At 41.2% G+C, this 26,544-nt stretch overlaps 1 protein-coding gene across 7 annotated transcripts in view; it reads right to left on the bottom strand.

The window, feature by feature from the left end:
• Nucleotides 1–26,544, bottom strand: part of LOC109908788 (phosphatidate phosphatase LPIN2) — a 57,463-nt gene that overhangs the window by 29,689 nt on the left and 1,230 nt on the right. The gene's annotated exons all lie outside the window — the stretch shown is intronic.

The raw sequence follows: 26,544 nt of genomic DNA, 5'->3' as shown, positions 1-26,544 counted from the left end.
CCGTTCAGGCTCCATAGGGCATCGTTTAACCTTCTAGGCTTTAGGTCCTCTGTAAACATATAAAATAACTTTTAATATAAGATGCCCACACTTTTTGTTTTTAAGGTATAAATATTTTTATGTATGGAATTCTTGGAGCTTACTTACGTTGACAATTCAGGGCAGGCGTTTGTTTCGGAGACCCATGGGATGATTCGAGCTCAGTTATACCTCGGAGTATCTGCGTGAATGCTTCAGAATCTATAAAACATTCGACAATATTAAAGCTATAATCACTTTAGCTAATATTGCCTTGTTATACGGTAAGCATACTGATCCTAATGATTGTTTAATATTTCTATAACATCCCACGCTTTTCAAACAATTCCCCAACAACAACCAAATCTAATAAAGATTTATTTCAAGAACTCACCTTGTGATAGATCCATTAGACTTTTTTCCCCGATTATCTTTTTTAACGCTTCAGTCCGATAACGATTCTTGGAGTTTCTGGAGGTGCTGTTTGCATCGGAACTAAAACGCTGCTAACATTGCCCATGGTTTCTAGCGCTTTTGTACCCTACGACCTAGAGAAAAACCCCTGAATGATTTTTTTACATAGCATTTGGGGTTTGTCGTTTTTTTCGGGCTATACCCCCGCCCATGGTATATTTGACACATTTCAAACACATGGTATTGGGTGTGTCTAAACATTAGGATCCTTTTGGAGCTTCTAAAATCTCCGGGGTGCTAGCACCTAGATGCATGGGGTGTGTTGTTCTCGACATCGCTGGGATGAATGACTTTTTAGCCCCCCTAAAAAAATAGTTTTATGAAAGGCCTTTAAGATTAGGAGTCGTAAGACACAATATTATTGTTGGGGGGTAGGCATCTGTTTTGCAGGCTAGTGTAAACCTTGGTTTCAAACGACCCACCAGGCATGCAGGGGTATTTTTTTAACAAACAACCCGCCCCCCTTTTTCTGTTTTTGAAACACACACACACACACACACACACACACACACACACACACACACACAGCCACTACAGAAAACTCCCTCACGCACATGCGCGCGCACATGGCTTTTTCCGCAAGATTTTTCTCAGGGACAGACTGCGCTAAGAGTGAACAAACGCGAGAGTTCATAACGTGGTGAGATTCTGATTTTAAAACCATTTATTTCATTCAAAATATTTAGTACATACATTTTATATCGTTACATTCTTAAGGTATTTTACGATGCCTTTCTTACAGATCCTGGGAGCTTATGCAACCAACCGCAATTGTCCGTGTCGAGTTCACCCTCAAAAGGCAAGGCTCTCTTGCTATGTCCATCAACACATGGTAAGTTTTCACTCCAGGGGTAGATCCGCCGTCGGGCCTTTTGGTCTTGACTCTGTCTCAAGGAAAGCCTCGCCCAGCGCTTTAACTGTTCCCCATTTTGGAAGAGAATGTCCAGCTTATTCATAAGTGTTATGAAAATTGGATAATCCACCCATTTAAAACTAAACACAGGAATAAAAAAGTTTACATGTTTGCGGGCTCTGGAAGCTACCGGAGAATTGACAGACTTTGTAGCATTAGCCTTATCATAAAGGTCACAGGCTAAAATTGTCACTTTGTTGTCAGGGCTATAGTCCATTGAAGCAATTCTTAGAGCCTTGAGATCACTGCGGCCGCAGACCTGTTCTTCCAACGCATATCCTGGCACATTTGTAACACTTAGGACCTGTTCAATTTTACAAAGAGCCAGCCTGATGTTTAGCCATTCTCTCATCCCCAGAGCCGGGGGAAAACTCCCAGGTTTTGCAGGATAAAGGGGTTTGGGTCCACGGTCTGTGAATATCTTTACCGTAGAATCCTCCGGGTGGAATATGTAAGACATGTGGCCCTCACTCGTCCCCAAAAATCCTTTAAAACATTCTGGAGCTTCACACAGAACTTCTTCAAGGCTTTGGTCACTGGGTTCATGACAAGCCGAGCATAACATCCCTAAAATTGGCATAGGTGTCATTTTTGTTTAATATTCAGGGGGGTTATCATGTACAGTCTTAAACAGGTATTGTTCAGCGGCTTTATAAGGGGCCTTAACCAACCCAAACCGTGAGAAACAGTAACAGGTTGACCTGACACATGGTCACTTACTCAACCCAGGGCATGCACCCTTCTACATGACATAGGGTCATAAATCATTACATAGGGTCATAAATCAGGCTTGGGTCATCAATCATTAACGGCCTGTCAAAGGGACCCTTACTCACCCCATAGCCCCCACCTAACCAGGCTTGTCTATCAGGCTTGGGTCATCAATCATTAACGGCCTGTCAAAGGGACCCTTACTCACCCCATAGCCCCCACCTAACCAGGCTTGCCTGACCAGAAGACATGCACACGTCATCACTACATAGGGTTCCCATAGAGTTCACATAGGGTCATCAATCAAAATTTTGACCCGTGACATCTACTCTATTCTCTCTTACGAGTGTTGATTTGGGATCAGTTTTGATTTTAGATTATAATGAATAAGATGGACAGGACAGGGGGAGCTGATCCTAGATCAACACTCCTACTCTGAGAAGCTTGATGCATATGTAATTGAAGTGTAGCTATGAACTGCCAGTAGCAAAGGTCAATAATGTATTATTGTCTGATGTCCAATCCTCACTGAGCTGATGGGGTAAAATGGCTGCCTATTGTATTGCTGAGCAAAGGGATGGGCCATTCTTGGGAGATTCTCAATTGGTTAAGTTAACTCCTCTGTCCTCTCCTCCTTTGAAAAAGGTCAAGGGTAATCGAGGAGAGGGTGGAGAAGAAACGTGGAAACAAATGCACTTATATGAAATGAGAATCCCAAAATATACATGTAAATTGGAAATAATTCATTTTAGAGTTAAAAGGATAATTAACATAGCACATTTAAAAACTGCTTTTCTCCTCCAAGAAAACAGCTGATTCAAGGGGGTGTGGCAGATTTCATCTGAGGAGATTCCATGGGAGGAAGCAATCGAGGACAGAGGCAGACTCCTCCGTTCACCTAATAACGATAGATACTTGTCGAGCACTCAACCACTTATCCGTTTCTAGGTCACTGAGGAGAGATGACAGAGGAGTCGGAGGAGAGGACGGTCTTTTTCCTAAACGAGAATCTCCCCTTGATTCAAAAGGGTCATCATCATCATTTGAAAACTATCAGGTCAAAAGTTTAAGGATCTAAGGTCAGCCAATCACAAGACACGGTAATCTCTGTTGCCGAGTAGATCCAGGAAACAAAGCTTGCGTACCATAAACCCATCAATCTATGAGTTGCAGGAAATACAGTGATGATTCACACAGTGTAACGTGACGACTTTCATTTACCACAAACGCAGACGAGAAAGACAAAGCACAAGAGAACAGAGCCATGCTGCAACCACTGCCAGTTGAGGGGAAAGGAAACTAGAAATTTAATATCACTCTGTCTGAACCCAAAAGTTTCAAACGATCAGAGCAGTTGAATCAAATTGAAGGGAGAATGGAACGTCTGAATTCATACAATACGGGATCTGTAAAAACCATGTTAGCTAGGACTAATGTATTGGTAAAATGTCCCCAATTCTGTATAGAGGAAAATGGGACCAAACACAAATCTCTAGATGTGGCTGCGGTTACTTACAGATTCACGTTTAAAAGGACATCACATTTAGAAATCAACGTATGTTTTCAGACCTCCAAAGTACTCTAACGTCAAGATGCAATCACATCCCAAGACATTGGTTGTGTAGATCCAGTTATGTACCTTCACCAAATCTCTTGATGTGGCTGCGGTTAAAGCAACACAAAAACATGTTTATCAGAGAGATGGAAACGTTAGCATATGGGGTTACGATGAGCATTTGGACAGAGACAAACACTCCATCCTCAGATGGCAGCGGTAACCAGGTCTAGTTACTGAGCCTTTATTTGCACACGTGCTACCAATTAAGGCGATCGACAGTCAGTGTCCCAGCTGGCAGAGTCATGAGGCTGCTGGCTTTTGTTGAAGCCTTTTGTTTGTTTGAGTCTTTAGTTTCGGCATGCCTTTTTGTATTTTTTTTCTTAACATCAAAGAGGATAAATAATTAAATACTGGACTGAAACAGAATCTTTACTTAGTGCATGTTTGGCTTAGTCTAACCAAACACAGTGACAAAGCCATAGCCCTAACGTTATTCAAACTTCAACAACCGGCAATCAAACTTGTCAAGGCACTGAAAGAAAAAGCACCCTGCCTGCAAAAAACCCCAATGTCATCTTAAATCTCAACACTGTACATTCCTCTAGGTTTCGTCATTCTAGGGTTTTTCCTGTCCACTGTGCTTTCGCTTTGCTTGCTTTGGGGTGTGGCCGTGACTGTATCTGCTCATTAGACAGGTACAGTGATGATTTTAGCATATACATCTTGGTGGGGCAAACTCAAAAATGGTTTTTGGGGATGCATGCCAGCAAAGCCACTACACAACACTAAACAATACATTAATTGCACTAACACACAAACGGTGCCCACAAACTGTTAGGGCCTACATAAAACTGTCCCAACAGCAGTCCCAACACCTTACCACTGCTACACCTGGCTTTCAGCGGAGCCTTGTCTGGCAATGAAAAAGTTAATTCAGCCTCATTTACTACCTTTTTAAAATAGATAGCTGAAATGGCTGACTTGCTTAAACAAATGTGGTTTCCACTGACCATTGAGATGTACAAACTATGGAATAAGGAAACGATGAAAGGATAAGAGGCAATCCGTAATTTTGATTAAGACATTAACGAGCGAGCTAAGATGGACGTAGTCAATATAATAATTTGTTGCTAAATTATGAAGGGGAAAGGGACCAAATGATTGGGGTGAGGCACATGGGCTACTAACAGCTTGCCTCACAACATACACTTAGTATTACTTTCTAAGCTACAGTATACATATATACCTTGTATATTACATAATTCATGCAGCAGCATACAAGACATTTTTGGACAGTTGTGCTGTGCTCACGTGAACAGGAAGGTGACACAACGGTCTTTCTTGTGAGCAAATTTTGTCAACAAAGTCTGGCACTCTCTGGATTTATGGTGCTTTCAAAACAACTAGAAACTCTGAAATAAATAAGGTTGAATCATGACATCAGTGATCTTCACGGAGGAGCTCTAGAAAGAGGCCCGAGTTCCCGACTTGGATTTCCGAGTTATTTTCCCAGTCGGAGCTCATTTTTTCCCCCAGAGTTACCTGTTGTCTTGAACTCACTGAAGTCTGAGATTTCCCGGTTGTTTTGAAAGCAGTAGAAGTCTGGATTGACAGCATGGCCAATGTATTCAACCTTTTCTGGACCATGGCATTGCATGTGAATGTTTATCCTTAAGCTTGGAAAAGAGAGCTTTAAACCCAGACTTGGACTACACACCCTCTCCACCGAATAGCAGGGGAAGCAAAATAGTGATTGCTTGCAACGCATGCAGTTAGTCACGGATTCCTACCAACCACTCATTGTTGAATTTGCGATTTCCAACTTGTTGTTTAACCTCTCTAGGCTAGGGGGCGGTAATTTCATGTCCGGATGAAAAGCGGTAGGAATGGTAGGCAAAACCCCGAGGACAAACCATCCAGGATTTTTTTGTTGTTGAGGTGACTGTTTTCAATGGGGTTTCTATGTGGATCTAGATTTCTACGGCACTTTGTTGCAGTTCCTATTGCTTCCACTAGATGTCAACAGTCTTTAGAAAGAAATTGGTTGATGTTTTTCCTTTGAGTAATGAAGAAGTAGCCATTTCCTATCTGGGTGGATAGCCAAGTGTACTGTTGTGATTGGTGCACGCGACATGAAGCTCACTCCACTTTCATTTTATCCGCTATTGAATGCAGTTTATCCCGTCTTAAACTTTATCGATTATTTACATAAAAAAAATACCTAAAGTTGGATTAAGAAAGTTGTTTGAAATGTTTGGACAAAGTTTACAGGTAACTTATTAGATCATGTGTAGTCATGTCGGGAGAGTTCAAACGGGTGTTTTTCTGAATCAAACGCACCAAATAAAATTGAAATTTTGGAGCTATAACGACGGAATTAATTGAACAAAAGGACCATTTGTGATGTTTATGGGACATATTGGAGTGCCAACAGAAGAAGCTCTTCAAAGGTAAGGCATGAATTATACCGTTATTTCTGAGTTTTGTGTCAGGCCTGGCGGGCTGAAATATGATTGTCATTGTTTGCTTTCGCCATAAAGCTTTTTGAAATCTGACACGGTGGCTGGATTAACAAGTAAAGCTTTAATTTGGTATATTGCACTTGTGATTGTATGAAAGTGAAATATTTCTAATAATTTAATTTGGCACTCTGCCATGTCACCGGATGTTGTCAAATCAATTCAGATAATGGGATTTGATCCATAAGAGGTTTTAATGTTTGTGTCCAATGGCTGATGAGCACCGATACATTTTATCTATAATTTCTGGTAGCAAAGGGTTGAAAAGGATTTGCCAGTAGAATGTCAATGTGATTCATGATTTTGTAATAGAGGTCGAGCAATTAGGACCGATTTCAAGTTTCTAACAAATCGGTAATCGGTATTTTTGTACGCCGATTATGGCCGACTGGAGTGCATTCCATGAGGAAACTACGTAGCGAGCTGAATACCTGTTACGCAAGTGCAGCAAAGAGCCAACTTAATTTATTAAAAAACAAATCAATCTTCACATAATCACTAGTTAATTAGACATGGTTGACATTATTACTAGGTTAACTAGCTTGTCCTGCGTTGCATATAATCAATACGGTGCCTGTTAATCGTTGATTTAACAAAAGCACATTTGCGAAAAAAAAGCACAATAGTTGCACGAATGTACCTAACCATAAACATCAATGCCTTTCTTAAAATCAACACACAGAAGTATATTCTTTTAAACCTGCATTTATAGTTAAAATAAATTCATGTTAGCAGGCAATATTAACTAGGGAAATTTGTGTCACTTCTCTTGTGTTCATTGCACACAGAGTCAGGGTATATGCAACAGTTTGGGCCGCCTGGCTAGTTGCGAACTAATTTGCCAGAATTTTACATAATTATGAAATAACATTGAAGGTTGTGCAATGCAACAGCAATATCTAGACTTAGGGTTGCCGCCCGTTCGATGAAATACGGAACGGTTCTGTATTTCACTGAAAGAATAAATGTTTTGTTTTCGAAATGATAGTTTCCGGATTTTACCATATTAAATTACCAACGGCTCGTATTTCTGTGTATATTATATTATAATAATGACTTCAAGCCTATCAACACCTGAGATTAGGCTGGGAATACAAAAGTGCCTATTAGAACAACCAATAGTCAAAAGGTATACGAAATACAAATGGTATAGAGAGAAAGTCGACATAATTCCTATAATAACTACAACCTAAAACTTCTTAATTGGAATATTGAAGAACTGAGAATATTGAACCACCAGCTTGTATATGTTCTCATAGATGTTTTTTAAAATGGCACATATTGCACTTTTACCTTCTTCTCTCACACTGTGTTTTTGCATTATTTAAACCAAATTGAGCATGTTTCATTATTTATTTGAGATTAAATCGATTTTACTTATGTATTATATTAGGTTAAAATAAGTGTTCATTGAGTATTGTTTAAATTGTCATTCATTTGTGTGTACACACACAGACAAAACTCGTCCGGTTAATCGGTATCGGCTTTTTTTGGTCCTCCAATAAATCTGTATTGGTCGACCTCTATTTTGTAAGTAAGATGTTGACATGATCAGTCCAATCAAAGCTGCTGTAGATAACGTGATTTGACGTATTTAAAAAAAATCTGTGACCAATGACCTTGAGCCTTTCTTGGATGGGCACTTCTACTGTAACTCTAAGGCAGCACCCAAGGGGGCTTGAACTTTCTAGCTCTCCCTATAGATTTTTTGGTGATGTAGTGTCTCCATGAGTGAGAACACTGAGCCAATCACAGCGCAACTAGAGAATATTACCAACCCCTACGCTCTGTATTTTCCTCTGGCTGCCCCTCCACCACAGAAAGCACCGAGCTAGGCTGAAGCAGATGCATTTGAGCTGCCTTACTCAAGAAAAAAAAAAAAAAAAAAAAAAAAGAGACCATGCCGCTTTATTTACTCAATAAAATAAAAATATCTATATTTTGTTTGCAAACATACTGTATGTGACTCGTATTAATACCAAATTAACATGCAAAACAGGCAAACAAGGAGGGGCTCAACACCCTTTGAATATGACCGATGTCAGTAAACGTCGGGCAAAAAAACCAAATAAATTCAGTCACCAACGCTCTAGATAACATGACAACAGCCTAACCAGCTCTGCTAGGGACAGTCTAATGGTCAGAGTGAGGTGTTCTCTGATTTGTGTCTGGAAGTAGCTAGCAAGCTAGCCAACTTTAGCCAGTTGGCTCGGCTGCAGAACACTCGGCTCAACCCTAATTCTCAACCAGAGCTTCCAATGTGCGCTCTGAACGCTCGAAGAGCGAAATGCTCTGGATTTACTAACAGAACGAAAATCTGACAACTCCCAGAGCACACTCTGGCACTCCAGAGTGAATTTTTAGAACACACCCATTATAACCACCTTCATTACAGAGGCCATCCTGGCATATGAACCTAAAATATTGAGTTCTTCATAGCCGACTGGCATAATACTCTGGGCTCATCCATTAACACCAGGTAAAATAAATCAAAATCATACATTTGCTGTTTACCAGATTGTGTAGGCCTTAATGAGAGCAGAAAGGCATTGAAATATATTGAAAGTTGTAGAGGGATTGACTGAGTGTACAAAACATTAAGAACACTTGCTCTTTCCATGACATGGACTGACCATGTGAATCCATTGAAAGCTATGATCCCTTATTGATGTCACTTGTTAAATCTACTTCAAATCAGTGTATATGAAGGGGACTGGTTAAAGAAGGATTTTTAAGTCTCGAGACAATTGAAACATGGATTGTGTACGTGTGCCATTCAGAGGGTGAATGGGAAGACAAAATATTTAAGTGCGGGGTATGGTAGTACGAGCCAGGCGCACTGGTTTGTGTAAAGAACTGCATGCCACGCAGCTGGGTTTTTCACGCTCAACAGTTTCCCGTGTGTATCAAGAATGGTCCACCACCCAAAGAACATCCAGCCAACTTCACACAACTGTGGGAAGCATTGGAGTCAACATTGTCCAGCATCCATGTGGAATGCTTTCGACACCTTGTAGAGTCCATGCCTAGATGAATTGAGACCGTTTTGAGGGCAAAAAGGTGGGTGCTCAGTGTATATCTATACTGGGAAGGGAAGTAAAGGGGACACCTAGTCAGTTGCAAAACTGAATGCATTCAACCGAAATGTGTCTTCCGCATTTAACCCAACCCCTCTGAATCAGAAGTGCGGGGGCTGCCTTAATCGATGTCCACATCATCGGCACCAGGGGAGCAGTTGTTGGGGGTTAACTGCCTTGCTCAAGGGCAAAAACTGTAGATTTTCCCACCTTGCCGGCTCTGGGATTTAAACCAGTGACCTTTTGGTTACCGGCCCAACGCTGTTAACAGCTAGACTACCTGTCGCCCACTGTAGGGGCCTGTAAGGTCATATTGTCTTCTGATAATCGCATAATGCTGTCCGTGTAACTCTAATAACCTGATGGCACTTGTGTTGTTGGTAACAACAGCCTCAGCAAATATTTAGTTTTATCTGCTGCCCCATACAGTTTATAGACAAAGGGTTTAGCAGTCCCTCGTGGCTGCAGCCCGGGCACAGATTACTGCTGTCTGCAGCACAGAGGTCAGTTAGGCCTATAGGCTGTGTCTAACATGGCACCCTAATCCCTATGGTCCCTGGTCAAAAGTAGTGCACTATGAAGAGAACAGTGCACAATTTGGGACGCATTCATAAAACTGTACTACAGTACGCAAAGTTCACTAATAAAAACCAAAAGCCAACAGTAACAGTGGCACTTAAAAAGCTATTTTGTTTGGGGAGGATTTTGCTGATCTGGATGCTTTTGGGCCCATTCATTTACATGTTCCACTGTAGAAGAGTGAATTGATGGATAAAAAATTTAAAATGCATGATGAACACAAAAAGGTACACAGTACAGGGCACACAAACGCTGTAGAGGTCATTGCCAAGGCATAACTCCAAAACAAAATCTTTGCGTGTGGTATAGGAGAATGTGTTGAAACTGCACTCTTCATTAACACAAAAGTAGGACACAGAATATGGCAAAATAACATAACTCCACAATAGCCATGTTTAAGTACAGGGCCAGATCCAGACATAAGCGGTCGCTTAGAACAACCCCTGGCACCAATGTGCAGCACCCACCTGGGTGATGCATGTCCACCATTTTTGAACCAGTACGCTCACCACACATCAGATGGAGTGGTGAGGAGTGATATGCCAATTAGGAATGAGGGGGATGATTAGGTGGCCATGATGGAATGGGGCCAGGTTGGGAATTTAGCCATGACACCAGGGTTAACACTCCTACTCTTATGGTGTGGGATTTATTATGACCACAGAGAGTTAGGACACCCATTTAACGTCTCATCCGAAAGACAGCTCCCTACGCAGGGCAATATCCTTAGACCAGAGGGAAGAGTGCCCCCTACAACCCTCCAACACCACTTCCAGCAGAATCTGGTCTACCATCCAGGGATCGACCAGGATCAACCCTGCTTAGCTTCAGAGGCAAGCCAGCAGTGGTATGCATGGTGATATGTTGCTGACAAGTCAGCTAGGCTTGAGCGGTATACTGTATATACCGTATACCGGGGTATTAGGAAATAGCCACAGGATGGTTTTTCAATACCGTCAAATCTAATTTTATTGGTCACATACACATGGTTAGCAGATGTTAGTGTGAGCGTAGTGAAATGCCTGTGCTTCTAGTTCCGACAGTGCAGTAATATCTAACAATGACCTAATACACACAAATCTAAGTAAAGGGATTAAATAAGAATATGTACATAAAAATATATGGATGAGCGATGACCGAGCGGAATAGGCAAGATGCAATAGATGGTATAGAATACAGTATATACACATGAGATGAGTAATGCAAGATATGTAAACATGAATAAAAGTGACATTATTTAAGTGATTAGTGATCCATTTATTGAAGTGGCCAATGATTTTGAGTCTGTATGTAGGCAGCAGACTATCCGTTTAACAGTCTGATGGCCTTGAGAAAAAAAGCTTCTGTCTCTCGGTCCCAGCTTTGATGCACCTGTACTGACCTCGCTTTCTGGATGGTAGCGGGGTGAACAGGCAGTGGCGCATCTGTAAAAGTTTGTGGGGGTTTTAGGTGATAAGTCACATTTCTTCAGCCTCCTGAAGTTGAAGAGGCGCTGTTGCGCCTTCTGCTCCACACTCTCTGTGATGTGTACGCCGAGGAACTTAAAACTTTCCATCTTCTCCACTGCTGTCCCGTCGATGTGGATAGGGGGGTGCTCCCTCTGCTGTTTCCTGAAGTCCACGATCATATCACCTGTAGTTTGTCTCGTTGTTGTTGGTAATCAAGCCCACTACTGTTGTGTCGTCTGCAAACTTGATGATTGAGTTGGAGGCGTTCATAGCCACGCAGTCATGGGTGAACGGGGAGAACAGGAGGGGGCTGAGCACACACCCTTGTGGGGCCTGTGTTGAGGATCAGCGAAGTGGAGATGTTTCCTACCATTATCACTGTAACTAATTCTTTGAAGTTTTTCTATAAATGTTCATATTTCTAGCTACTTTAAGTAAATACCTGCAGTCAACTTATGCAATATGTTAGAAGATAAAGCAGATTGCGTTCTTCATTTCACTTGTCACATTATTTTCCATTATGAAGCTTACCGTAGTTCCCCAGAACAGTTGAGCCAGTCACGTGTGCGTTTGTAAATAGCACAACTGGAGAAAGAGGGAGCAGGTGAGTCCAACTATGTATTTGTATTGATTAAGGATTCACAAGGCAGCAGCTTCTCTTCCTGGGGTCCAGCAACATTAAGGCAGTCATATACATGACATTTCATAAGACATTAAGTGTGTTCCCTCAGGCCACTACTCTACTATCACATATCTGCAATACAAAATCCATGTATACGTGTGTAGAGAGCATGTCCTATCATGTGTATGTGTGTCTTCACAGCCCCCACTGTGTATTTTTATCTGTTTAAAAAAAATCTGACTACTGCTTGCATCAGTTACCTGATGTGGAATTAGAGTTCCATGTAGCCATGGCTCTATGTAATACTGTGCACCTCCCATAGTCTGTTTTTGACTTGGGGATTGTGAAGAGACCTTTGGAGACATGTCTTGTGGGGTAAGCATGGGTGTCCAAGCTGTAGTTTGAAATAGACACCTCGACGCATTCAGCATGTCAACATTCTTACAAAAACAAGTAATGAAGTCAATCGCTCATCCACTTTGAACCATGAGATTTACATGCATATTATTAATGTGAGCTCTTCATGTACATTTATGGGCCAGCTGTCCTGCCCTGTTCTGAGCCAATTGTAATTTTCTGAGCTCCTTCTTTGTGGCACCTGACCACACCATTGAGCAGTAGTCCAAGTGTGACAAAACTAGGGCCTGTAGGACCTGGCTTTTTGATAGTGGTGTTAAGCAGCACTTCATTATGGACAGACATATCCCCATCTTAGCTACTGTTGTATCAACATGTTTTGACCATGACCGTTTACAATCCAAGGTTACTCCAAGCAGTTTAGTCACCTCAACTCGCTCAAGTTCCACTGTAAATCCTGTGATATTAGGATCGGGCAGTATCCAGATTTTCATGTCAGCCACCCAAAAAGAAATTGGGGGTTTTCAAATGGGGGGGGGGGGGAATAACATTTGATGAAATCAAATATCTGATTCAATGCCAACTGTTCTATTTTATTATTAACAAGTCTATATTTCAAGTTACAACCTATTTCTTTCAACACTAATCTTAAATTCCCCTTTGGTTAAAGGCCCAATGCAGAACATTTGATATCAAAATCAAATAATTTCTGGGTAATAATGAGGAGACCTTACTGTAATAGTTCTCCATTATTAAAAAAAAAAAGCTTCTAAGCAAAAACATATTTCTCAATAAAGACTTTTGTTAGGACTGTCTGGGAGTGGTCTTTGTTTGGACTAGGTGTTATTGGCAGACACATTAGGGAACTCTGTTATTGGTCTATTCACCAATTTCCTACCTGGTGATGTCGCCAGGCAAGCGAAACACCCGCCCATGCAAACAGGATGATTAGAAGGTCCTGTGTACATTGTATTTTTAAAGGCAACTATCAGGAATTCACACTAATATTTTTTCCTCTTACACTTTTATAGTGTTCGTTTCATTAGCTATTGCACAATATGATAAACTACATTCAATTTTTGGGGGACCGCATTGGGCCTTTACACCTTATAAATTAATGGATAGTCCTATACAACACATTTTTCATGTTGTACCAAGTAGATGTTTCACTTTGGAATTACCTATACACATTTTTTCAATTGGGTTACAAGCAATTCAATAAATTACCTGTTAAGATATTCCAAAAATGAAATCAGACTTAGACGTACACATTAATTGGTTACAATATTGTAAATATATAAATCATATATTTTGTTTAAATAAACAGAACACAGGTGGCCAAAAATAAACTGAAAGCCATGCCCCCAATAGGCTATGCCTCCAACTCTTCTGATAGGCTGCCACTGCTACATTACCCCCCACTGTGTAATGCGAATGCACATCAGGCGTTACAAGCAACTTAGAAGATTTCATTCAATAAAAACAAAATAAAAATCACACTGATCTGTCAAATTTGTTATTTGATTTCAGACAAATTTAATAGAATAGGTTGAACGGACCAAAGTCAAATTTTGGATTATAACAATCAGAAAAAGCACTTTAGATGAACAGTGCCATGCCACTTTTTATAGTGCATGTCAGAATTCTGGAGGATTCAGTTGGCTACACATCTGCTAGGTCAGAGACCTGCATATACTAGTACAATGCCTAGGTTTGCAAAATTCTGGGAACGTTCAATAAATTCCCCTTTTTTCAGAAATGAGAAGTAGAATTTCAGTAAAGCAGACATCAAATTAAGTTTGACGAGGAAACTAACAAAAAAATCTCATGCACACACAGGAAGCCACTACATACTCTTGCTGAGCTCAGCTTATGTGAACTATAGAATGGCAAGACCAGACAACAGAGACTGTTAAAAATATATATTTAACTAGGCAAGTCAGTTAAGAACAAATTCTTATTTACAATGATGGCCTACCAAAAGGCAAAATGCCTCCGTCGGGGACGGGGGCCTGGGATTTAAAAAAATATAAATAAATACAATATAAATATAGGACAAAACACACATCACAACAAGAGAGACAACATAGCAAGGCAGCAACACATGACAACACTGCATGGTAGCAACACAACATAACAACATGGTAGCAGCACAAAACAAGGTACAAGCATTTTAAATGTGTCGCTTGCATGTGGAGGTATTTTTCTATCTGTGAGGCATTGCACCCATGGGACTGTATCCTATTTTGTGAATCAGAATATTCTGATGTATGTTGCGGTCAACAACAATAAGCTCCTTCCAGAGTATCCTATTGGTGCTTGATGGTGTATTCAACTAACACAAATACTCTTATCTGTTATCATCCTAGATTCTCTGGCTGCTAGGATGATTAGAGAGAATCTTGGGTTATCTTTATTTACAAAATTACAGTACAAATCAGTCTTTCCCCGTCTACTGCTGGCACATTCTTCTACTGCTCCAAGTCCAAGTGGCCAGCAATGTGCTTTTCAAAGATTGTGTGTTCAGTTCAACCAATTGAATGGCAAAACACTCCATCACACGTTGATAATAGTTAAAGCCACATTCTGTAAGATGCACACATCAAAGAGTGGGCCACCAACAATAATGTAAACAATAGACTATAGAGCAAATGCATCCCGTTACATTTCATTTCATTTTCAAATGGAAATAGGTGTTGTACAATCTGTAAAGTGCTTTCTAAAATGGAGTTGCACTCCCTTTTGCCTGCCAATCAGTCTCAATTTGTCAGGCCATGGATGTTGGCCCATGTTGACTCCAATGCTTCCCACAGTTGTGTCAAGTTGGCTGGATGTCCTTTGGGTGGTGGACCATTCTTCATACACATGGGAAACAGCAGCGTAGCAGTTCTTGACATACTCAAACTACTACCATACGCCGTTAAAAAGGCACTTAAATGTTTTGTCTTGCCCATTCACCCTCTGAATGGCAACCATACCCAATACATGTCTCAATTGTCTCAAGGCGTCTTTAACTTGTCTCCTCCCCTTCATCTACACTGATTAAAGTGGATTTAACAGGTGACAGGTTCATAGCTTTCATCTGGATTCACATGGTCAGTATGTCATGGAAAGAGCAGAGGTGTGTTCGAATACTCATACTAACCACACTATTTGTGACATAAATTGAGTATGTAGTATGCTAATCAGTCATAGTATGGATATAGTTAGTATGCCAAAAGTTCCCGGATGTCGTACTATATTCGCCAAATACGAAGTATACAAGTAATGCACACTATTTCCGTGCTTTTAGGGCACATAATGCAATTCTTCAGAAATGGGCGTGGCTTCACAGCGTTTTCACATTTTAAGAAAAGTGCAGAAAATATTTTGCCGAAGTCCGACGAGAGTGGATACAAATTCGTTGCTTTAACTCAACATTATTAAAATGTTGAGTAATGTAATAAAGTAATGACTTCTCAAATAAATTGCGTTACACATTATGTTGGCTGACGATTTGTTAGGTAAACTATCCTTACGAACAGCATATCATTACAGCAGTATGTACCGGGTATTTTAGCTACCTACTGTAACGTTAACTGGATACTAATACATCGAACTTGCCAGTATATTTACTTTATGCTAACTACCTACCCAACGTTTATTGACTTGATTATTCACAGCTTAGCTAAGTGGTATAGTGGTTTGGGTGTGTTCGTAAATTCACTCTGGCTATCTACTCCAATTTCAGAGCACTCTCGTCTGACCATGCCAGAGCACAAAATAACTGATGAATTTACGAACACTCAACACCCATTGAATATGGCCGGTTTCACTAAACGTCAGAACAAAAAGCATAATTTAATTGCCAGCAGCACATTTAGTCACCAATGCTCTGGATAGCAGAGCTGGTTAGGCAGCTTTCATGCTAAGGCAAGTAAAATGGTCAGAGTGAAGTGTTCTCTCATTTGTGTCTGGAAGTAGCTCGCAAGTTAGCTTGGGTGCTTGACTGCCGTTGGGAGGTCAGAACGCTCGGATCAACCCTACTCCTCGGCCAGAGCATCCAGTGTGCGCGCGCTGAACACAGAGCGAAACAACCGAATTTACGAAAGGACAATCTGTCAACGCCCGAAATTCACAAATCTAGCTAGTAATTTCTTATGCTAACAAGGTAGCAAGAGGTTCCATAGCAACAGCATCAACTTCCAGTAGACAGGCGAAGTGCTAGTACGATCAACTGAAAGGATACAGCGCATTTACAGTATACTAAAATGAACTAATATTATGTAGTACATACATACTCATTAAGTATGTAGTATAAAGTATGTTAGTATGGGTATTCGAACACAGCTCAGGTGTTCCTAATGTTTTCTACACTCAATGTATATCATACTGCATCTGTAATGCTCAAGGAATGACATTCATGAGAGCAACATTACTTTGATTTAAAGCAATATAATTTGTTTACAAAGTATCTAATGAAAACAATCAAGTATTATATGTCCTTAGTATTTATGACAAGATCTTATTCATCAATTCGCGGGGTATACTATTCATTAATAAAAATTAGACTGTGGAAATCTTAAGGGTACTTGCGTAACCCATTTTCTGATATTACAAGTGAGCTCTCACTGTGGGATTTACCAGTGTTCACATTGACAGTTTGAAGTGACTCAAATAATTTATTTGCTTACCCGATTCTAATCTGTTATTTTTCTTGAATAGCCAAAAAGCACATGAATCGGACATTTCAAGCCACATTTAAAACCACTTTCGTAGGTGGTTTGAAGTCTGATACAAATCTGATTCCTGGCCATGTGACTTGTGTCTGAACGGTAAAATCTGATCTATTTGCCCGCGTGATTTTAAGACTGTTATTCAGCATATCTTGTTGCTTGCTAGCTACTCTGTTGACAGTTTGACAAGAGCATGTGGTAGCTAACTAGCTTGTTAATCATTTAAACATATTTGTGAATGTGCTAGAAAGCTAAACAGCTACCTAGCTAGCTAGTTGACTTTTGTAGCTAGCCAAAAAGGACTAATTTTGAAAGTTGGATCATCTTATCCTTTGAGGCTTTAAAAAAAGTGTTCTTACCCTATGATTTTGAACATTCAAAGCAACTGGGAAATGTCCATGGCAGGCATTGTTGTCACCTTAGCTTGCTACATTAGGATACCTCGTCAGTTGTTCAACTGAAAGCATTCAACTGAAATGTGTTTTCTGCATTTAACCCAACCACCTGTCAATCAGATAGACATGGATGTCGATTATGTCTTCGGCACCCGGGGAACCAGTGGGTTAACTTCTCTAGGGTAGGGGGCAGCATTCGGAATTTTGGATGAAAAGCATGCCCAAATTAAACTGCCAGCTACTCGGGGCCTGGAAAACACAAAAGTTTCCAAAACTGTTAAAATAGTGTCTGAGTATAACAGAACTGATTTGGCAGGCGAAAACCTGAGAAAAATCTATTCAGGAAGTAGTTTATTTTGTTGGTTTTGTAGTATTTTATTCAATGCCATTACAGTATCCATTGACTTAGGACTCAAATTGCAGTTCCTATGCCTTTCACTAGATGTCAACAGTATTTAGAAATAGTTTCAGGACTGTATTCTGAAAAATTAGGGAGTAAGAGCAGTCAATGAGTGGACGCTGCCGTGTAACAGAGCTTTTTCATGCGCAATCCCGAGAGCGCGCCTTTCTTGTTTACCTTTTATATTGACAACGTTATAGTCCGGTTTAAATATTAATGATTATTTAGGCTAAAAACAACCTGAGGATTGAAAATAAACTAGTTTGACATGTTTCTATGAACTTTACGGATACAATTTGGATTTTTTTGTCTGCCTGTTTTGATTGCGTTTGAGCCTGTGGATTACTGAAGAAAAAGCGAACAAAACTGAGGTTTTTGAATATAAAGAGACTTTATCGAACAAAAGGAACATTTATTAAGTAAATGCATGTCTTCTGAGTGCAACCATATGAAGATCATCAAAGTTAAGGGATTAATTTTCTCTATTTCTGACTTGTGTAACTCTTCTACTTGGCTGGTTACTGTGTGTAATGATTTGTCTGCTGGGCTATGTTCTCAAATAATCGTAAGGTATGCTTTCACCGTATTTAAAAGAAAAAATCTGACAGTGGTTGGATTCACAAGAAGTTCATCTTTAAACCTATATAAAATGTTTTGTTTTCTGAATTTTTATAATAAGCATTTCTGTATTTGAATTTGGTACTGCGCAATCTCACTGGATGGGTGGGACGCTAGCGTCCCAGATACTCTAGAGGTTAACTGCCTTGCTCAGGGGCAGAACAGATTTTTACCTTGTCAGCTGGGTATTCAATCCAGCAACCTTCCGGTTACTGGCCCAACGCTCTAACCACTATGCTACCACCACCAATAATCAGCCTACACTGTACACCAATGCACACACACTCGCCATTACTATGATAACTAGTGTATCTTTGTCAGCAAATGACAAGTCTGAACACACAAATCCGATTTGGTCACTTGTAACTTGCTGTTTGGACAGTCAATAGTCCAAAACAGATTTGCAAAACAGAACTAATTTGAGCAGTAAGGCCTGCAGTGTGAACAAGGCTTAAGTAACTCAAATAACTAATCACACACATGTCAGAGACAGACAGGTCAAGTGGCAAATGAAGGAGCCCCTCCTCTCATACTAACGCAACACTAGTCTGCCCTCTAGTCATTCTCAATCATGCCAAACTTCCTCACTCTTGCGAGTAGGTTAATGTGGTGAGATATTGCACTCAGAGAACCAGGGTTTCGCAAGTAAACGTATGTTCTCTTTCAATTATTTGTTTCAATATCTCACCATGCGACATGGCCAACTCCCATATCGGACATGCTCTCCGAAGCCAGGCAGTTATAACTATCAGCCATCAGAGGCCCAGACATTGAGGACAGCATGCGCCAAAGACGCAGTGACATCTAGCCGGTAGTACCTCATAATAGTATGAGGGGATGCCCAACAAGCCATATCACAAACCTCCTTTAAGAAGATGCGCTTAAAAGTTCAAGAGGTAGCTATAATTCTGGTTGAGTGAGCCCTCAGGCCTTGTAATCAATGTCTTCATATTATAGGCAAATGTACTAGACAAACGGTGGAGTCGCTCCTCTTCCGAAGAAGGGAAAGGCAGCAGGTGGAATGCCATAATCTCCAAGGCATCACAATTGTAATTGCCACTGACCTTAGCTTGTTTCCCAACCCCGCCTTTATGCCTAACTTTGGAAAAGCCCTGGGCAAACTGTAGGCACGAATGGTGAACTGACAGTGCATGTAGTTCACTCACTTGCTTTGCAGATGTAAGGGAAACCAGTAAAGTGGTCTGAAAGGAGAGATATTGGCATGGTGAAATCCCTGAGTGGTTTCCTTCCTCTCCGGCAACTGAGAAAAGGAAGGATGCCTGAATCTTTGTAGTGACTGCGTGTATTGATACACCATCCAAAGTGTAATTAATAACTTCACCATGCTCAAGGGTATATTCAATGTCTACATTTTTATTTTTTACCCATCGACCAATAGGTGCCCTTCATTGTCAGGCATCGAAAAACATCCCTGGTCTTTGTGTTTGAATCTGTGCTTGAAATTCACTACTCGATTGAGGGACCTTACAGATAACTGTGTGTGGGGTACAGATATGGCTAGTCATTCAAAGGTCATGTTAACCACTACTATAGAACACATAACGAGTCCATGCAACTTATGTGATTTGTTAAGCACATGTTTTATCCTGAACTTATTTAGGCTTGCCATAACAAAAGGGGTTGAAAACTTTGACTCAAGATAGTTCAGCATTTCATTTTTATAAATTTCGAAATGTTTCAAAAAAAAAAAATCCCACTTTGACATTATGGGGTATTTATTTATTTTACCTTTATTTAACCAGGTAGGCAAGTTGAGAACAAGTTCTCATTTACAATTGCGACCTGGGGTATTGTGTAAAGGTCAACTGATTATGATTTTTCAATGCCGGTACCGATTATTGGAGGACCAAAAAAGGCCGATACCGATTAAATCGGACGATTTCTTAAAATGTAATTGTCATTATTACAAATACAACAATACTGAATGAACACTTATTTTAACTTAATATAAAACATCAATAAAATCAATTTAGCCTCAAATAAATAATGAAACGTTCAATTTGGTTTAAATAGTTTTTGCACTAAGTGTTGGAGAATAAAGTACAAGTGCAATATGTGCCATGTAAGAAAGCTAACGTTTAAGTTCCATGCTCAGAACATGAGAACATATGAAAGCTGGTGGTTCCTTTTAACATGAGCCTTCAATATCCCCAGGTAAGAAGTTTTAGGTTGTAGTTATTAGAAGGATTTATAGGACTATTTCGCTCTCTACGATTTGTATTTCATATACCTTTGACTATTGGATGTTCTTATAGGCACTTTAGTATTGCCAGTGTAACAGAATAGCTTCCGTCCCTCTCCAGGAACACATCGACAACAGCCACACTCAAAGCAGCGTTACCCATGCAGAGCAAGGGGAACAAGCACTCCAAGTCTCAGAGCGAGTGAGGTTTGAAACACTATTAGCACGCACCCCGCTAACTAGCTAGCCATTTCACATTGGTTACACCAGCCTAATCTCTGGAGTTGATGGGCTTTAAGTCATAAACAGCGCAATGCTTGAAGCACAGCAAAGACCTGCTGGCGAAAATGCACGAAAGTGCTGTTTGAATGAATGCTTACGAGCCTGCTGGTGCCTACCATCGCTTAGTCAGACTGCTCTATCAAATCATAGACTTAATTATAACATAATAACACACAGAAATACGAGCCTTAGGTCATTAATATGGTAGAATCCGGAAACTATCATCTCGAAAACAAGACGTTTATTCTTTCAGTGAAATACGGAACCGGTCCATATTTTATCTAACGGGTGGCATCCATAAGTCTAAATATTCCTGTTACATTGCACAACCTTCAATGGTATGTCATAATTAAGTAAAAACTCTGGCAAATTAGGTGGCCCAAACTGTTGCATATACCCTGACTCTGCGTGCAATGAACGAAAGAGAAGTGACAATTTCACCTGGTTAATATTGCCTGCTAACCCGGATTCCTTTTAGCTAAATATGCAGGTTTAAAAATATATACTTCTGTGTATTGATTTTAAGAAAGGCATTGGTGTTTATGGTTAGGTACACATTGGAGCAAGGACAGTCCTTTTTTGCGAATACGCACCGCATCGATTATATGCAACGCAGGACACGCTAGATAAACTAGTAATATCATCAACCATGTGTAGTTAATTAGTGATTATGATTGATTGTTATAATTCTAGCTAGCAACTTACCTTGGCTTAATGCATTCGCGTAACAGGCAGGCTCCTCATGGAGTGCAATGAGAGGCAGATGGTTAGAGCGTTGGACTAGTTAATTGTAAGGTTGCAAGATTGAATCCCCGAGCTGGCAAGGTAAAAATATGTTGTTCTGCCCCTGAACAAGGCATTTAACACACCGTTCCTAGGCAGTCATTGAAAATAAGAATGTGTTCTTAACTGACTTGCCTAGTTTAAGATAAAAAAAATTTAAATTTCCAAAAATACCGATTTCCGATTGTTATGAAAACTTGAAATCGGCCCTAATTAAATCGGCCATTCCGATTAAATCGGTCGACCTCTAGTATTGTGTGTAGATTAGTGACAAAATGTAATTGTAATCATTCTGAAGGCACTTTAATTTCATCTCCACACTTTCCAGCAGCTTCAAAGGCTGCTTTGAAATAGCCTCAAGCAATACTAAAGGCTTGGAATCTGGACGTAAGCGAAACACCCCATTCATGAAACTACATAACAAGGGGTCAATGTCCATTTGGAAGACCCATTTGCAACCAAGCTTTAACTTCCTCACTGATGTCTTGAGATGTTGCTTCAATATATCCACATCATTTTTCTTCCTCGTGATTTCATCTCTTTTGTGAAGTGAACCACTCCCTCCTGCAGCGAAGCACCCCCGCAACATGATGCTCCCACCCCCGTGCTTTACGGTTAGGATGGTGTTCTTCGGTTTGCAAGCAACCCCCTTTTTCCTCCAAACATAACAATGGTCATTATGGCCAAACAGCTCCATTTTTGTTTCATCGGACCAGAGGACATATCTTCAAAAAAGTATGATCTTTATCCCCATGTGCAGTTGCAAATCGTAGTCTGGCTTTATGGCGGTTATGGAGCAGTGGCTTCTTCCTTGCTGAGCAGCCTTTCAGGTTATGTCGATATAGGACTCGTTTTACTGTGGATATAGATACTTTTGTGCCCGTTTCCTCCAGCATCTTCACAAGGTCATTTGCTGTTGTTCTGGGATTGATTTGTACTTTTCACACCAAAGTAGGTTAATCTCTAGGAGACAGTACACGGCTCCTTCCTGAGAAGAATGACGGCTGCGTGGTCCCATGGTGTTTATACTTGCGTACTATTGTTTGTAAAGATAAACATGGTACCTTTGGTACAGGTATTTGGAAATTGCTCCCAAGGATGAACCAGACTTGTAAAGGTCTACAATTATTTTTCCTGAGGTCTTGGCTGATTTCTTTTGATTTTCCCATGATGTCAAGCAAAAAGGCACTGAGTTTGAAGGTAGGCCTTGAAATACATCCACAGGTACACCTCCAATTGACTCAAATTATGTCAATTAGCCTATCAGAGGCTTCTAAAGCCATGACATCCCTTCCTGGAATTTTCCAAGCTGTTTGAAGGCACAGTCAACATAGTGTATGTAAACTTCTGACCCACTAGAATTGTGATACAGTGAATGATAAGTGAAATAATGTCTAAACCATTGTTGAAAAAATTCCTTGTGTCATGCAAAGTAGATGTCCTAACCGACTTGCCAAACTATGGTTTGTTCACAAGAAATTTGTGGAGTGGTTAAAAAAAACGAGTTTTAATGACTCCAACCTAAGTGTATGTAAACTTCCGACTTCAACTGTATCTGAAAATAACCATCCTTTCGGTCGACTGAGGTGAACCAGTTGCCTCAATGAATAGAGCGAGACAGCACGTTGAACATAAGTATACAGAATGTGAACTTATTCAGATAGCTGTTGAGGACCCGTAGGTCTCCTCCCTCTTTTTGGGAACCAGGAATCACCAGGAATAGAAGTCGAAATGGCTCTCTGCCGCTGGTATCGCCCTGATAGTCCCATAAAAGAGAGGAGAATGCCTGCAGAGTCGCGTCACCACTGATTTCAAAATGTTGTTGAAAATAGGTGGTCCCAGAGCAAACTGCAGTCTGTACCCCTTCGTAACCGTGGACGAGACCCAGGGCTGGACTGCAAACGTACGCCAGTTCCCTCTGCTCTGGTGGCGACTAGCCTACAGGTTGGTAGACTCTTGATCACCAGTGGTGCCAAAGGCGATGGAGCGAGTATCCTTTCTATTGTATTTTTGCTTTGTCCTTGGCATGATGCCTGGTACAGCAGACACTTTTTATTGAAAAGGGCAGTGATGACACACTGGAACAGTGCTTGGGGGCGACTGACAATTTGGGCTCTATTCAATCTGTAAAGATTCTGCAAAATAAATGTACAGGTCATTTCTGATTGAGCCAACATAAGCAGTGTTTACAGTGAATGCAGTCTCCACCAAATTTATAGGCAATCAAGCTGTAATGCGGAACTTCTACGATACAGATTGAATAGAGCCCTTAATCCTCCTGCCCTGGATGATTCAACTAGAGCCGGGTGGAGAGCCTTGGCAAGGAGAGCACTCAAGGGTAGAATGGATTCCCTCAATCTTCCTTGAGAGCAAACGCATGAGAATGGATCACTGCACAAAGGGGTCTAGGAGCATAGATGTGCCTCTCCCCCATTGTCTTTGTTCCACTCTAGATGGGTTTGCCCAGAACACGGGGTGAACTGTTGGCTGCGCCTCCCTGCCACAGGGGGCACTGTTGGCCCCTATTTGGGGGATCCAAACTAATGTCGATGCCTGCTGCGTCACTGGGAGCTTCCCTTGGCAATTCACTGGCACCAGGGCTTTCCCTCTCCCTGCCACAGCCGACAGCCTGCAAGGCAAGGCCTTGAATGGTGCCCCTACCCCTTGAGGCTCAGTGGTTGAGTTCTGTGACCACACAGATATCATTCCAAAGGTCTGCCGATAGATGATGCATATCTAGCTAATTAGCCTGGTAAGCCAGAAGTAGGGACGTAACGTTCAACGCCCATCCAGAACGTGTGGCAGACGCGTAGACCTTTTGGCAGATGGATGCGGAGCCTTGTTCCGTCTTACCAGGGAGCGAAGTGCCTGTTAGTGACAGGGTACTGGGGTTGAGGTGCTTGGCCATTGACGGCTTGACCATCGGTGATTTGCTCCTACATATCCTTGACATTCATGCTGGCAAATAGTCTTGTTTGAACCTTGCTGGTCAAGCATTTGTCCCAATTGTGTTTGGCTTCCGCCACGCAAGTTTGGGGGGAGTTGCTTGCCTTGGACGGTGCGAGAGGGGAGTTTCCTCACGTCGTACCAGTCCCTCTTCGACGGAGGGTGTTAGCAGCAAAATCCCCACAATAGATGCATGATTTGGGGTCGTCGAACACTGCTTCTAAGTCTTCAGGATCCAGGCAGACGACACACAGTCCTTGCTTGATATGGTTGCTCTGCATGGACAGATGTGCAGGTGCTGGGCCAAGGGCCGAGGCCTTGCTCTGTACCCCTTGGGCTGAGCTAACAGGCTCCATGGCTCCAAAAAACAGTTAATCCGAGAACAAAATTAATTGTAACTAGCATTCGCACTTGGGCTAGTAGCCTAGCTAGTTAGCACAGGACTAACTGGAGAAGCTAATAATTAATGTGAACGTAGCTAGCGTTCACCTCGTGGGCTAGTAGCCTAGCACAAATTAAAGGAAGCTAGCACTATGTTGGTCATGCAGCGAACACAATCGTGGCTCTCAACAAATAAAAGTGAAGCTTGGATGATCGGTCTCGTCAACAAGCCACAGTAAGTGGGTTGAACTTTACCTGAATACGATTGGAAATTAAGTATCTTGGCCGGGTCGCAGTTGCAAATGAGAACTTGTTCTCAACTACTTACCTGGTTAAATAAAGGTGGAAAAAAATGAATGTTGAAAGTTCCATTTTTTATTCTAAAACTGCCAAAAAATTGGTTGTTAGTTTCAACTTGTCTTCTATCAAGAGGACAACTTGTAGAAGACAGACAGCTACATTTTCGATTGTTGCATTTTGCTTCAAGTGGGAAAGGTAAACGCAACACTATTTTGTTAATCACTCATATTGATTAGGGATGCATCGATATCCAGTGCAGTCATCTACCCACCTTGTTCCTTTCTTTTAGCATGTGCATGTAGTAAGTACACCATCATGCTTTCAGGATACGTGTCTTTTCAGATCGCACAATGATTGTTTAGTTGTGGACACTACATCACCGCACTCCCTCTCTTACTCTTGGTCCTCATCTTTGTAAGTCACCTTGAATTTGCACCTGTGTGTTTTATCAGTTTCTTTATGAAAATATTTTGCAAACTCCATGGCAGTAGCTAAAGGGGCTATAGCAGTGTAACAGTATAGCTTTCGTCCCTCTCCTTGCCCCTACCTGGGCTCGAACCAGGGACCCTCTGCACACATCGACAACAGTCTCCCGCAAAGCATCGTTACCTATCGCTCCACAAAAGCCACGGCCATTGCAGAGCAAGGGAACAACTACTTCAAGGTCTCAGACCGAGTGATGTCACCGATTAGTGTGCCCCCCGCTAACTAGCTAGCCATTTCACACCGGTTACAGCAGCAAAATCTATACAAGTAGACTACAAATGCATGCTGGGCCGGGCATGCCCTGAGCTCGTGAAGTGACCGCTACTGGAGAGAAATTGGAGCGGGCGAGAAGGCTAATGGCGCTCCAGCCTTTGGGAATCTCGCTCCAGTCAAATTGGGGACGCTCTGCTCCTCGCTCTGCTCACATACTCTGGGTATTGAATTAGCTAAAGACAGTGGTCTAGATTCTAGGAGGCTGCAGAAACAAATCAGTTGCTTTGTTATCACGACCTGACATAGTATATTAACACTGACAAGGGTTGGCTGTTAATTGACTCTCAAATCCATGTATCGGTGTGAGGCAAGTGACTTATAGAGAGCCAGCCCTGACTTCTCCGTGCCATTGGAGTTCGAAAATGAGAGCAAGAGTTCGAAGTCCAACAACCTCCAGCGCAGTATGACAAAATCAACAGTACAAAACCAATGATATTAAACTGTTTTAAGCAATTGATCGTGTCATTGGCTATGAAGTTGTATACT

The sequence above is a fragment of the Oncorhynchus kisutch genome, linkage group LG18 (genome assembly GCF_002021735.2).
Source record: "Oncorhynchus kisutch isolate 150728-3 linkage group LG18, Okis_V2, whole genome shotgun sequence".
NCBI classification, from domain to species: Eukaryota; Metazoa; Chordata; class Actinopteri; order Salmoniformes; family Salmonidae; genus Oncorhynchus; species Oncorhynchus kisutch.
Note: the sequence above shows the minus strand (reverse complement) of the source record. Positions and strands in the feature narration are given on the sequence as shown.